Below are 15,297 nucleotides of genomic sequence, written 5' to 3' on the forward strand. Positions count from 1 at the left end.
CGCAATTTATGCCATTCCTTCGGCAATTAATACCGCCCAAACCGTAACGTGCACCCAGGTGTGTTATACATCAAAATGTGCGTCTCCACCCAGCGACTACACGCATTACTTTTCTCTTTCAAAGGTGTTACCGTGGCGACGCTAGACGCCAAAAAGTGCGCCCACCCTTCATCTGATTGGTCCATATTTGATAGTTCTCCAAAAGTCATCAAATTTTGCATGCAAGGCAGGCCTGGCGATAAATTTGATATTTCATGGTTTGCATTAATGGGCGTGGCCTAACGGCTCAACAGCGCCCCCTAGAATACTTTTATCTGCCATAACTTTTGAATGGTATGACATAAAGAGTCGTGGGTGGTGTCATGGGACTCGGTATTGAGTCCTTGACCATAATTAGTGAAAATTAGCCCCACCCCTTCTTTTGATTGGTTGTCCCTATTTCCTGCTATAACTTTTGAATGGTTTGACATAGAGAGTCGTGGGTGGTGTCATCAGACTCTGTATGGAGTCCTTGATTTTCATTGGCTTGAATTAGCCCCGCCCCTTCTTCTGATTGGTTGTCCCTTTTTTCTGCTATAACTTTTGAATGGTTTAACATAGGAAGTCGTGGGTGGTGTCATGTCTGATATGCTTATGGGGGGCGGTGGCTGTGAGTGCGAGGGCCCGTTCATCGCTGCTTGCAGCTTTAATTAGTTTTGTTTTGTATAAAACCGAGGTTCATAAAAGGGTAGGCCTAATAAGCCTTGGCTTCAGCCTATACCTTTTCGGTGCCATTTAATATATTGGACCTTTTTTTATGTTGTATTATGTTGTATCCAAATGGACCGAAAAAAAAAAAAAAAAAAAGGCACCCTGAGAAAACAGTGGTAAGTAAATGTGGTCATGTTTGGGATCCCTTTTTTATTACCATGTTTAAAAATAAATAATTAAATAAAAAATAAAATCATTAGAGGGTTGTGGGTCCATACAACCTCAAGCAGGTTGTATGTACATATAACGTTTTTCACAATGCAATAATTTATTCTTATCTATAATAATACTACTAATAATAATATGTACAGTTTCTGCACCTGGCATTTGAAAAAGCAGAAACTTGATAGTTTGCTGGTCTGGAGAATTTATCTCTATGTATGTTATAACACAATGCCACGAGGGAAAGACATGAACAATATTGTTGGAGGAGCAAAACCATTTAAAAAACAATTTGTACTTCTATGTTTTTCAGTGAGAAAAATTATCTAGTATTGAACTGAGGGCAGATCATAGCCTGTTAGAGATATTAGAGATATACAATAAAGTCCAAAAGCCACATAGCACACCCCACATGGGGGGCCTGTTAGATGTTTAAGTCCACGATGGCACAATCAGGATAAGAGAGAATGAATATCATTTGCTTGCAAAGGTTGTCATGAGAAACAAAGTGCACAAATAAAGACACATCTTGTATAAATCTTGTATAAATATGACACTGGTTCATCCCTATGTCCTCATAGCCCTCTTTTACCACAATCCTATGTTCCCACAACACTATTTTCCCACTTCTCTTCATGCTGATTGGTCCACAGTGTTTGCTCAGATGGCTGCTGTTTCGTGGAAAGGTTGGGCTGTCAGGTCCGTGTTTGGGTTTCAGAGCTGTGGGAAGTGTAGGACTGTGGAAACATAGGCCTTTGTGAACGCAGACACCCTTCCCGGCCGCACAGGACCTGGAGGTGACGGAGAAAAAAAGCGCCATCAGTGTGATGAAAAAGAGACACATTTTCTTTCTCCGTTGTCTCTCAATGTAGATTCATAGCCATTAACATATTAATCTCAGTTTTAAACGTCAAGCACAAAGAAATGCTGAATCACGCTATTGTAGCAACCAAACAGGTTTCACATTTCTGCCAGGCCTGACATCATAACACGGTCGAACTAACTTGGTGGAAGGAAACTGGTTGATTCATCGTTACGTTTCTGATACGTGGTTCAAAGTGAGATTATTTATTTCCCCCTTCTCTTTTATTAAAAACAAAGCATCCTCAAACCACCTCTTCTTTTAAATTCCTTATTTTTCTCTCACACACTTTGTCTGAAGTGAGTGCAGCATACCCAGTTACTATCAGTTTCAATTAGTCGCAAATGCGCGTAGGCCTATTGTATCAGTGAGCTGTTCGTGTAAAAGGTGTGTCAGGCCTCGGATTTTCAGGGAGCTCGCTGCAAATGACGGAAGGATCGCCGTGGGAGGGGAAGGTAACTGAGGATACTCAAGATGCGCCTCTGGTGACAATGTTACGCCAGTCACATGCACGTGCAGCAGCTACCACCCACGTATGAAAGACTGTCCTGAACTCCAGCCAACTTCAATCATCCGACTGACAGACCAAAGGAAACAAGGAGACAGCAGGCTGGAAGAATTTACCTTCAAAATACTCACACACAGCTTTTTACAGTGTTTACAGTAAATAGTTGACCGCTTTATGTGTCATCCTGGGGTCAAAAGTTAGAAGACAGTTTGCTTTCCTTTATTCTTATTCTTTATTCATGCTCTTATTACTGTATATTTTCCCAGGACGCAGAGAACAGATGGGGAAATAAAGGCAGCACGTCAGACCTTCTACTCTTAGGTAATGATTAACGGGGAAGGCGACATCAGTCTTCCTCATTATGATTACTGACATGATCCTAAGATCTGCTTACACCAATAAAACCCAGGGACTTTATGATATCCTGAAACTGGAGCAACTTATTGTGCATTTTATGCATTTAGTGCTTTTGTTGTTTATTCTTTTCTTTGCTTTGACTGAACTACAATATAAAAGACACATTTTTACATTTACTGCCACAGTCTTGAGGTTGTTTTGTGTGTGTGTGTCACAATCTTTCAGGAAAGCCTTTTCATGAGTTACGTATATTGTTTAAGCTGTAGCTTGCACTGTAAAGTTAAATAATAATGATTGAAAAAAAAAGGTTCTCGCTTTTAGGATTAGAGTTGTCTTTCTTTCACAGCTTCTCGGCCGTCCTTGAGGTTTTTCTGAATTACCTAACACATGATCCACCCCCACCCACCATCGACGACTTCCTGTCATAGTCAGCTGAGAGGCAGCTATACCAAAAGGTGTTTCGTCAATAAAAAATTGAAATTTACAACAACAAAAACGGAAAGCACGGTTGCACAATTCAGTCTGTGGATTAAAATACAGAAAAACAGTAAAATACTAACTTTCTGACAGCACTCCCGCTCATGTCGTTTATGAGCAATATAACAGAGCAGCCTGTGAATTTGTGCATTTATGCAAAGATAAGCTAAATTGATACACGATGAGGTGCAGCAGAAGTTTGCTCAGGGCGTGGGCAGCTGTCTGCGCCTGACAGTAGTTTTCATAAGAATTTCTACTCTGCTTTTGGACGATTATGACCGCTACAATTAAATACACGTGTATTCAGTATTGTCATTGCCAAAAGAGGGAATGGAAATAAGACATTTCAAGAATGTGGAAAAATACAATAAACACTAGACGCTAAAAAAAAAAAAATCCTTGCTGACACAAGAAAAAATATCTCAAAACCCCAAAATGTCTGAAATAGTGATTGTACAGTAAATGCTGTATAAAAGATTAATGTTTGGTTAGATTTCTTGTAAATTACTGACATAGTAGAGGAAAAGAAAGAGAAACCAGCAACCAAGCAGAATAGGGTCACATGATAAGCAGATGTTGCTTATAAAGATAAAATGACTCGTGCCAATCAAGTGATGGCCTGCACTCACAGTCACAGACCTTTGATTCCTGATAAGAGCTAAGTGTTTAGATTAGTATGAAACTGCTTAGCAGGTCGTTATACTTTAAATTACAATCATCTTTATTATTATTACTTTCCTATCAGCAAATCTTAGCCTACCATAAAAAAAGAAAAAGAAAGAAAGGAAAAGAATGCACCCCCAACGAGGATGCTACTCTGGTGACCACTAGGAGGCAGAAATGTCCCTGATTTGAAATTTGGGGACGTGATTGCAGTGTTTTTCTCTTTGACGGGGAGGTCGACATCAGTCTTCCTCATTCTGATTACTGACAAGATCTTAAGATCTGCTTACAAAAGTAAAAGGCAGCGACCTAATGCCATCTTGAAACTGGAGCAATTTCTTTGGCATTTTATGCATTTAGTACTGTTTTTGTTGATTTTTTTTTCTTTTCTTTTACTGAAATACAATTAACATGACAAATTTGACATCTGCTGCGGCTTGGAGCTGTGCTTTACTGCACCCTTAAGGTTTGAAGATTGCGGCGTATTTCCTTTGTTCCCTCCACATCTGGAATTCAATTCTAAAAGTAGATATTAAAGGGATTGAAAAGAGAGGAAACCGAGAACATTACCATCACTGAGTTATATGTGAGAAAAAAGTAAAATTAATACATTTTGACACCCCCACCCCCACCCCAAATTCATGACTTGAAAATGCAGGTGGTGCTTTGAACTGGCTCAGTGAATAACGCAGTTATCAGCTCTCAAAAATGAACGTTTCCAGCAGCCGGTTAACAAGAGCAATGTGGCGCAGCTGGAAGCAAATGTTAGATGTTGATGTCAGCAGAGAGGAGATAGAGAGGCCAGAGCCGTGCAGGTTGAGCTTCTCTACCAGAGATAATGTGTGTAGTCACCCGGCCTCTGCGTCCCGCATCAACACCATCCCTCTGGGCTATATGAGACGTCTGGGAGAGCAGAGGGGTGAAACTGGTGAGATGGCGCAGCCACTGGCCCGTGTAATAGAACGATAGAGGCACACACACACACACACACACACACACACACACACACACACACACACACACACACACACACACACACACACACACACACACACAATTTGTATTTTAAAAGGTGAACCAGTGGTTCGGTCTTTAGTGTAATCACAACTGTGGTTATGTTTCACGTAAATTGTGGTTTTTAGTTAAATTGGTTGCTTTTCTAAGGGCACAAGCAAAAGTTGGGACACATTTATTTACCTATCTATATCTATTTATCTACATATATATAAATGACAACAAAAGCTATATTTTGTCGGGGTAAAGCAGGCTTATGAGTAGCAGAGCTGGATTTGGGAAGTGTTGGAAAGGGTACATGTTCAGAAAAGGTACAGACTTTTTCAGGAGGGTTTTTGTAATTTTATACAATTTTAAAACAGAGCGAATACATTTTTTTCATGTCCAAATATGATTTTTTTAAATAGCACTGGCTTATTTCTAAGGAAGCAGTTTTTGTGGTCTCCTGTCCTGACTATTGGCAAAAAGCATCCAAATTTACACGGTGAACATCACAGCAAAGAGGACTCAAGAACGTAATGACGGATGAGAAAACTAGAGAGTGACAGAGCAAGAGATCAAAATATTGCTCCGTTAAGGAGCAAAATATTGCTCCGTTAAGGAGCAAGATTTGCACTAAAACCTCTAAAAGCTCATGTGTCTTATCCCCATTGAGAAATTCTCATATACAAAATACCTGTATAAGCCAAATGAGGATATTAAAAAAAAAATGTACACACTAATCATTCCAAGGCTTTACACCATGACATCAACAAAGTGTTTATTGAACTAATAACACATGTCCAGACCACAAGCTTAAAGTTACTCTATGTAACCAGACTTCTTCTGACCACATGGGTGCAGCATATCACCAGAAAGTGCAGCATATCACCAGAAAGTGCACCTAAAGATATATTTGGACTCCACCTTCCCTCGTTCTAGCACCTGAACCCGTCCAGGGTCTGGAAACGGGCGAAGAAAATGTTGACGCCTCACACCCTACACTCAAACTTCTTCCATCTGGTAGCGCTACAGAGCAGTGTGCAACAAAACCACCCGCCACAGAGTTTCTGTCCTCAGGCCGTCACTCTGCTGAACTTTCAATAGTCACAGAAAAGGGAGATATTTGTGCAATATCTTCATGTCTGTAAATATTGGTTCTGTCTTGTGTACACATTTTTTTTATTGCTGTAGCTTTTATTTTATTTCATATATTTTATTGTATTTTTTTTTCTAGCCTTAAGAGACAAAGTCTTCTGCATCAAATTCCACATTTATTTGCACAAACCTTACAAATAAAGTTGATTATGATTGTCAGTGTTTTGTCAACACAACAGATTGTTACGCCCCCATGTGGTCAGTAGTGGCATTGCTACATATAACGGCTTTAAAGCTGCATGTTCAGAATAACTAATAAATTCAGAGAAAAAACATCGCCATGCCTGCAAGGTCGTCATTTCTCTACATTAACAACCGGCACAGCAGTTTCCAGTTTTCTTCCTGTCAAGTGCTCTGACGGTCTCCAGGAGATCTTCGTCAGACGCCAGAGGTGTCTGCTCTCACTAGGGAATGTGACATCATATCAGTTCTTGTTTGGCTTATTTTGACTCGTTCTTCCAGAAAAGAAATAACAAAATCAGTAGCTCTGCAAGGTAAGCAGTCACTCTAACACAGGGACACTGTCCAACCCTGTCTGTCATTTTTATTCTCTGAGTTGTAATGATGGCAAAATGAGCTGAGTTAAAAAAGAAACAGTAACTCACTAAAAATAAAACTAAACAGTCACACTGAAAATTAAGAAAAAAAATAAAATAAAACATGCTTACAGCAAAATAACCACATGACAAAACAAGTGAATAAGCCCCATCGTCTGGGAATGTGTGTGAACAATCACGCAAGAAATTCCACCTGCAGACAGGGAAGAGTATGTTATAAATCATCGTTTACCTCTGATTGGATCCTTCCACAACCCTTATACCTGACAATGAGGACCTGTTTACATCTTCACCACTAGATGGCACTGTGCCAACACCAGTAACCTCTCAGAGCACACTGACCTTATTCACTATCTATCTAATTACACATTAGACCTGTAATATGCCATTCCACATCCGTAGGTCTCAAATGAATGGCTTCCCCTCCCCTCATCGCTCTCCCTCTCTCTCTCCCTCTCTCTCTCCCTCTCTCTCTCTCTATCCTTTCCTCCCCCACCTCCATCTTCACACTGTTCCGGCCAGCTTCCCTCCCAATCACCGTCACTGGCAGGCCACAACAGCGGGGGAGGCTTTGTGGGTGGGGTGGGAGGAAGAGATGGATGTGATGAGAGGTGGAGACGCTTTGCTGACATGACGGCACATGTACATGTTTACAGGTGTGTTACAGGTGCATTCGGGTATGCGTGCCCGTTTTCGTTGCTGCAAATTTCTGCATTTGTGTAATGCGCCCGGTTGCCGGCCTTAAGTCGTGGCTCCTGGAGCAACAATGTTGTGGCAACTATGATTTGACATTTGTGAAGGATAAATATAAACAATTTGATTGAAGCTGTAAAACCTGACCAGTTGCAGTTGAAATAAAAAATGCTGAAAAGAAAAATAAGACACCAGTTGCAATGATTGTGACAACAGTGTTTGTTGCATTGACTCTGAAAAGATGCTGCTTTTAACCACTGTTCCTTTTTTTCCCCTAAACTGTGTGATTCATTTGATAATTTTTACCTCTTTTTTGTTAATATGTGCATAATCTATTCCAAATTTTTGATAAATTTCAAAGTTCAGTTTAAAGGTAGGTAAAAGATTTCTGGATGACAGCGTGGCAAATATCTGTTGATATTTGAACAAAAAGCCAATACACATTAAACACCAACAAAACCAGCACAGACAGATGTTAGAGCAATGTTAATTTAATATTTGAAGACTGTTCAGTAAACTTTCCTGCTTTGAAAACAGAGGAAATGAGGATAAAAGAAAGAATACAATTGTTCCATATTGAATTCCAAAAGCATAAGAAGAAAGTGGTAGAATTCATTTAATTATAGAGGAAACATTCTTTTCAGCATTTTAAACAATATATTTATTTCACTTTTTATGTTTTAGAAAGTCATGTGAATTAAGTACAAACATTGGACAACTCATATCAGTATTCATTAAGGCTTTTTCACAGTTAGTTTTTGGAAAGGGCTGCCTGTAGCACATGTAGGCCATGTTCACACCATCGCGCTGACTGACTCAGTCACCAATGCTTTAAGCTCATCTCTCCACACCAACTCTTGCTATCGTTTGTTTTGGCTCCTGCGTGTTGTGCCACACTTTTACAGGAATTAATTGTTGCATCAGTAAGTTCTGCATATATTAAAGATATCTGTTAATTAGGCAGGCATTCAGGGTTGCGTTTACGCTATTAAAATAATGTGGTCAAATGTGGCCCAGAGCACCTGTGAATTTGATCCAGATCTCTGTAGGTGTGTTTCCATCAGTGGGGGTTCTGGGTAAAACCGCCAGTGGGGAACGTTTAACAGGGTCAACCCCTTCCTCAGCTCCTTCAGCCAGCATGCCTACATTACACTGTAACGCTACATAAGAACCATTGACCGGACAAACGGACGTTAATACCAGGTCTAAGCAGGGCCTAGGAAATTGAAACAACAGATTCCCACTAAGAAAGGCAAGCCCACAGGAATATAACGAAGAACATTAACTGTTTTTACTCAATTCCTGATACAAGAAAGGGTCAGGTCTGGATGACGTAAATAACATTTTCAGAGAATTGCTTCTTAGATTGCAAGAAAACCAAGTCAAACTTCTATTTGGCAGTTTCTGTTTGACTTCAGGTGACTTTTTGTAGAAAGGATTGGTCCAGTAGACCGATGAATTCAGGCCTAAAACTTTTGGATTCAATAAGAAAGGTATGTTTATTGATTAAAAGAATGTGATATGACAACAAAACACTCTCAGCACATGAAACAAGGAGGGTTTTGAAGACAGTATATTTATAATAAACATATACAGGTGACTGCGCCTAGAAGTTTGATATGAAGGTTTTGCCTCAGACCTATGTTTCCAAACCTAAATATGATTGCAAATCTGTGGAGAAACCTCATAACGCTCTAATTTAGCTAAACAAGACAAACCGAATAAGAACTGATAGATATAAACTGTAGCCGACAAGACAAAAGTGTTTACAAGCTCTGAAATCTATGAAAATGGCCTGTTACATGCAGGTGTAGATTTCCTCCACTTTGTCCTTGGTCCATTTTGTTATATATCATTTTGAAACTGTAAAATACAAATATAAAAACATACATTTGCTCACTTTTCAATTTTTATTTCTTCTGGAAATAAGTTTGTATCATTTACGTATCTATCCACAAAAACCTTTGTGTACACTTTAACAGTTGACACCTATACTCATATAATTTCTCTCCCCACAGCATAGAAGTGAAGCCAAATGTGACGTATCAGATCCATACAAATTTAGAGATTTGCATGGAAATGTGTTACAGTTTTTAGAGGATATGATCTATGATCTACCTCTGTGATCCAGGAGTGCAGGAAATGTGGTAAAAGTGAGCCTAATACCTCTAAACTTCGAAATAAACTATGATGCTTTTACCCTTGATGAGCCAGCAATGCCATAGAGCCGTGCATCTTACAAATAACTAGCAAACTGTTCTGTGTTCATCACAGAAATACATTTTCCCTCCATGCCAGGATATGCAGAACTTGTTCAGCCCATTAAAATCCCAGAAGAATGATTAGATGAAAAACGACCTGATTCATTTTGTAATTAATGACGTTGAAACTTAACAGCATAGATGCTGGAGGGGCTGCGTGAGGAATCATCTTAAACTTGACAATCCCTTAGAACATTTAGACTGCATATGTACATATTTGGTTACTAAAGAAGTGTGAAGAAATTTTGTTAAGAGAAACGCAACACTCCGGAAGTTAGACGTTTCACTACACCCTCAAGAACTGAGACGTTGGACCCTCAGCAGAGAGTTTTAATGCAGCGTGAGTGAACTGAAAGTAGATCACTGCAACACCGTCCTTATTCCTAATTCACCTGGTAATTTCACAAATATTAACACGCAACCAGTGCATTATCACAGCCCGATGGACACTCGTTGTCCAGCTTAGCACGCTACACTGAATGCATGATATCATTACATCAGTACACACCAGGTGTGTGATACTCCAGTCCAAGACTCCAAGGGAGCTCTGATTTTAAGGACTTGTGACTTGTCTCGGATTTGAGCTCCGTTGACACTCACTTTACCTTGTGCCTTAACTGTCTTCCGAGCTGTAGATCAGAGACAGGTCCTCAGATTTTTATTTCATTTTTTTTTTTTCATAGGGCATGTATCTGTCCTGCTTCCTGAATTCCTGGTCTGTTTCCACACTCTTATGTTTCCTTAACAGTGCCTTTTATTCTTCAATTTTTGTTAAAATAAATAAATAATAATATTATTAATAATAATAATAATAATAATAATAATAATAATAATAATAATAATAATAATAATAATAATAATAATAATAATAATAAAACCATCATTATAGTTACTTCAGACTCCCTATCTCATGTCTTTTGGGTCCAACTCCTTCAAACCTGACAGTGTTTTTCTTGCCCAATTCAAAACAACATAACTGTTTTTTGTTTTGTTTTTTGTAAATTATACAACAAGACCCTCTGTTTTTGTTGACAAAAAACAAACAAACAAAAAGGTTTTCCTAAAGTTCTGGAATGTAAAATATTCTATATAGGCAGAATCTTTAAAGTGTTTAAATTAGTTTAGATTCAAATGAAAGTAAGTGCTGTGTTTTAATTGCCTCAAACCAAGCAGTTTATGTACAAAGAAGCTGATTGACCCTCTTTCCACCTCTGTCAAGTTGTCACATCGTATAAGAGGAATATTACATATTTCTTGCCCAAAGCAGACAGACCAAACACAGACTCTAGATCTTTTTCATGTTTTTCTTTGTAACCACCATTATTTGGGCACACGAAGTAGATATTCAGTTGCTTGGCGTTTATAATTTGTGCTGCCAGATGTCTGTATATCTTACAAACAGGACCTTTAAAAGTGTCCTCTTGTAAAGCACTGTTAATGCAATTTCAGCTCTAATTAGATGTGTACAATGTGCAGTTTAAGTGCCACTACCCCCATTGAACAGCAGTTTCTGTATTTCAATGATCAAGGCTCCAATTGTTAAAAAGAAAGAAAAAAAAAAAGATGTTGACGTTGTTCTCGTCGCTCAGATATGCTCCAGTGCAGACCAGTAGGTGACGGCTTCACTCGCTGCATCCGGTCCCTCTTCGTGGGCAGTTGTTCAAAAGAAAGTCACTGCTTCACTTTCAGTTTTGCACCATTTAGGAATCTCATTCATTATGGCAACAGAAGGGAAGGTGAGATATGCATCAGGATGTTAAAATGTAATTAAGTATTTTGATTTAAGATATAACTGTTAAACACATTTAAAAATGTAATGTCAAAATTAAGTCATATGAGTTAAGTTGATCCCAACCTCTGATACATTTGCTTACCTGTGTCAATAGTCATAGTAGCCTACTGTATGTATATGTCTGTGTGTGTGTGTGTGTGTGTGTGTGTGTGTGTGTGTGTGTGTGTGTGTGTGTGTGTGTGTGTGTGTGTGTGTGTGTGTGTGTGTGTGTCATCTGAAGGTCTACGGATCAAGTCACAGTAATTTTCCAATTTCTCAGTTATCTTCATTATGAGCTCAGGCCTGCTTCATTAAGAAGCCTGTTCACGCCTCCTACCCCAGCAAAATACTTCATACATAAAATCCCTAATTTCCTGTCTGAGTGCGTGCGGGTAATTGAATCATTTCACACAGAGGAAAGACAAGGATCACTCTGTTGAAGGTGTTCCCACAGACTCTAGGACAACGTGGCCACAATTGTCGGTGAATACGTGTCAGATGTTTACGTTGGGACAGACCAGCCATGGGAAATTCGGGGCCTCAGTGTTTATATTGCCATTTTTATTTTGTTAGGAGGAGTAGATCATTCATTTCATGAAGCATTTTTCATGTTATGCATTAAAATAGTTTTATATCATGGTATTAGAAAATAAATCAGTGCTCCGAGATTAAGACAAAAAGCAATTGTGGTTGGACGACACTTGGCACAAAATAATACAGGGAATTTTTTAATCTTCCATCTGTCTTAGACATGCTGTCATTCAGTTTAAAATTGTACATCGTCTGCACTGGTCTAAAGTTAGGCTCTCTAAGATCAGTGCTGATATCGACCCCACTTGTGATAGGTGCGGGCGAGATCCAGCCACTCTCCTACACATGTTCTGGACGTGTCCAAAGCTCTGCGCTTTCTGGCAGCCCATCTTTGAGACCTTTTCTAAGATCTTTGCAAAAAGCCTTTCACCGTCTCCATTCATTGCACTTTTTGGTGTACCTCAGATAGACTCCCAGCTAGAGATGTGGGAAAAAATGATGGTGGCTTTCTGCTCTCTCCTAGCTAGGAGACTGATATTACTGAAATGGAAAGACCCAGCACCTCCAACATACAGTCATTGGGTTCGGGAAATCATGTACCATATCAAGTTGGAGAAGATCAGATACACAATAAGGGGGTCTACTAGAAAATTTTATAACATTTGGCAGCCTTTCTTAATGTTTGTTGAAGATATGGAGGCAGACAGTATAGTACACTAAACCTCTGTTGCTGTCCTCAGTCATCTTTTACTATTGTATCTCTTTTGTTGCTATTTGTTTGTTTTTTGTTATCTGGCTATATGAGCACTGAATGCTGAACTATGTATTTCATACTGTGAACTCTATATGTCTGGTATTTGGGGGGGGGGTCGATGGGTTTTTTGTTTTCTTCTTGTGTGTCCTGTTGAACTTATGTTAAACTGTAAACTATAACTTGTAAAACTAAATAAAAACACCTTGATCAAAAAAAAAAGCAATTGTGGTGGCTGAGGCACTGTACAAAAAATGTGACAAATTATTTTAAGTGGGCTGAATGAAATGATTCTTCATCCTTTCTGCCAATCAACCAGACTTTCTGCTTGCTTCTGTGATATCTACTTGCACTCGTCTCATGCAAACTCTTTGCTCATTAGCTTGTTGTAAGCACGGATTTACCGTACATTGTCGTCGTTTGTTTGAAGCCAACAAGGGCGTAAGAAGCGTTGCAGTTCTTTAGCTGGCCACTGGGGGCTGGCTCTAAAAGCGAGTCTGTCTCCATTTCCCTTTGACCCCATGTTGAAATGTCTAATTCTCCAGCAGAAATAAACATTTTTACAGCCTGATTCATATCCATGATAACCATACAGGGGGTGATTTTAATCCATTTATTTTTCAAACCACATCACATAAAATTATATCAAGCAGCAAGAGTCTGTATAAATAGTGGTGTGGTCTTTTGATTGACAGCAGCCATAGCCGGTGACTTATCACCTAGCTATGACTTTTACCACTTAGCACTTCTGAGCTGAAAATAAACCAAACAGAGCATAATCATTTTCATTTTGAAGATAATATGACTTGTTGGTCTTATTTTTTGTATGTTGCAGAATGCACGCTACACCGGACAAAAAATAAGACCATACCTGACTCAGTGTGCAACTCAACTCCTTGTGTAGGCTATGCTAATATCCTACCATAACTACTGCAATTCCCTGCTAGCTGGGCCTCCAGCTTGTGTAATCAAACCTGTAGAAAAGGTCCAGAATGCAGCTGCGTGTTCGGCCTTTAATCAACCCAGAAAGGCACACTCTGCTCATAGATCTACACTGATTGCTCGGATACAACAAGGTGATCTTGGGGAACACCGACTAGCCTTGCCCTCTCTTCACACTGGGCCACCAGAGCCAAGTCAACCCACTCTACGATCAAGAAAGTATTGAATACTTTTCCCTTCCAAGTACACCTTCCTAAACTGAGCTTTAATGTTGTCTTAGCACTAACTTAACTGCATTTAATTTGTACTCTACCATGTTACTGTGGGTTGATAGTGTTACTCTGTTGTAAATCACATTGGATGAAAGCGTCTTCTAAATGTAATGGAATGGAATAAAATGTAGTTTAATGTGCTAAGACACCACTGAAACTGGCTTTGGGTTGGCTTGGAAGGGTTCAGAAGCTCAGCAAAGCAGCCGAAGAATGTTCGCTTCCATGTGAAGACTGCAGGCCATGTCTATCAGAACCAGAATCAGAAAGAAGTTTAACACACACAAGGAATTTGTTGTGCTTGTTGGTGCAATACAAAAGAACAAATAATATTAAAAGAAAAAAATGTACAACATGTTGGTTTTAAAGTGCCGGAGTAATGAGTCTGTACATGAGGTGACCTAGGATGTGCGTTAATGTGAGACGCATAAGGTCAGAAGTGGAGTCTTTAGGTTAATGTAACGTAGAGTGGGATGGGGGGACAGTCCATGGTAGACGGGGGAGAGTGGGGTCCGGGGCCTTGTTGACGAGGCCAGCTGCACTCGGAAAGAAATAGTTTTTATGGCGTGAAGTTTTGGTCCTGATGGACCGCAGGCTCCTGTCAGAGGGAAGTGTCTGGGGTAGGAGGGGTCTGCCGCCATCTTTCCTGCACGCTTCAGGGTCCTGGAGGCTGCAGGTCCTGGAGAGATGGAAGGTTGCAGCCAATCACCTTCTCTGCAGAGCGGATGATACGCTGCAGCTGCTCCTGTCCTTTACAGTGGCAGCAGCGTACCAGATGGTGATGGAGGAGGTGAGGATGGACTTAATGATGGCGGTGTAGAACTGCACCATCATTTTCTTTGGCAGGTTGAATTTCTTCAGCTGCTGCAGGAAGTACATCCTCTGCTGTGCTAACTAGAAGACACCAACTGGACAGCAGCTGGTGTCCTCTCAGATCATTTCAGGACCTTTCCAAGTTGACAAACCAGACCAGTAATGAGATGGATGTCCAGCGGGGATCTTTATTTCAGCACCATCAGAATTCATTTTGGTTGCCACTTTAGTAGCGATATTTGCAACAAGGATGTTTGGAAAGATTTAAAGGGTGTAAAGTAATATTAATTAGCATCTCAAGCATTTTACTTCTTTTCTTATTCTTACCCATTTGTTATTATGTCTTGCCGCTTTTAATGTCAATGTAAAGCACTTTGAATTACCTTGTGTTGAATTGTGCTATATAAATAAATTTGCCTTGCCTTGCCTTGCCATCTCAGGTTAGCGTAAGCTAAACTAGCAAAGTTGAAGTAGCTAACCTGCGATGAACTAAGGTTGGAGTGTTGCTGTTGGTTTCTAGGCACATTTATTCAGCGCAATTGTAACATGATGCCAAACAATACGAGAGAAAAGGCTTCAGAAGCACTCTTTAGAAAACCTGTGGGCAACATCACCGCTTAAGGCTGAATTATGGTTCTGCAACAAATCAACGCCGTGCCTATGCCGTGCCTATGCCGTGCCTACGCCGTGCCTACGCCGTGCCTACGCCGTGCCTACGCTGCAGGTTGCGCTGTGTCGCACACCCCATGCCGTGCCTGACGCGCACCTCCCACAAATTG

Source organism: Cololabis saira, chromosome 1, assembly GCF_033807715.1.
Source record: "Cololabis saira isolate AMF1-May2022 chromosome 1, fColSai1.1, whole genome shotgun sequence".
Classification (NCBI taxonomy): domain Eukaryota; kingdom Metazoa; phylum Chordata; class Actinopteri; order Beloniformes; family Belonidae; genus Cololabis; species Cololabis saira.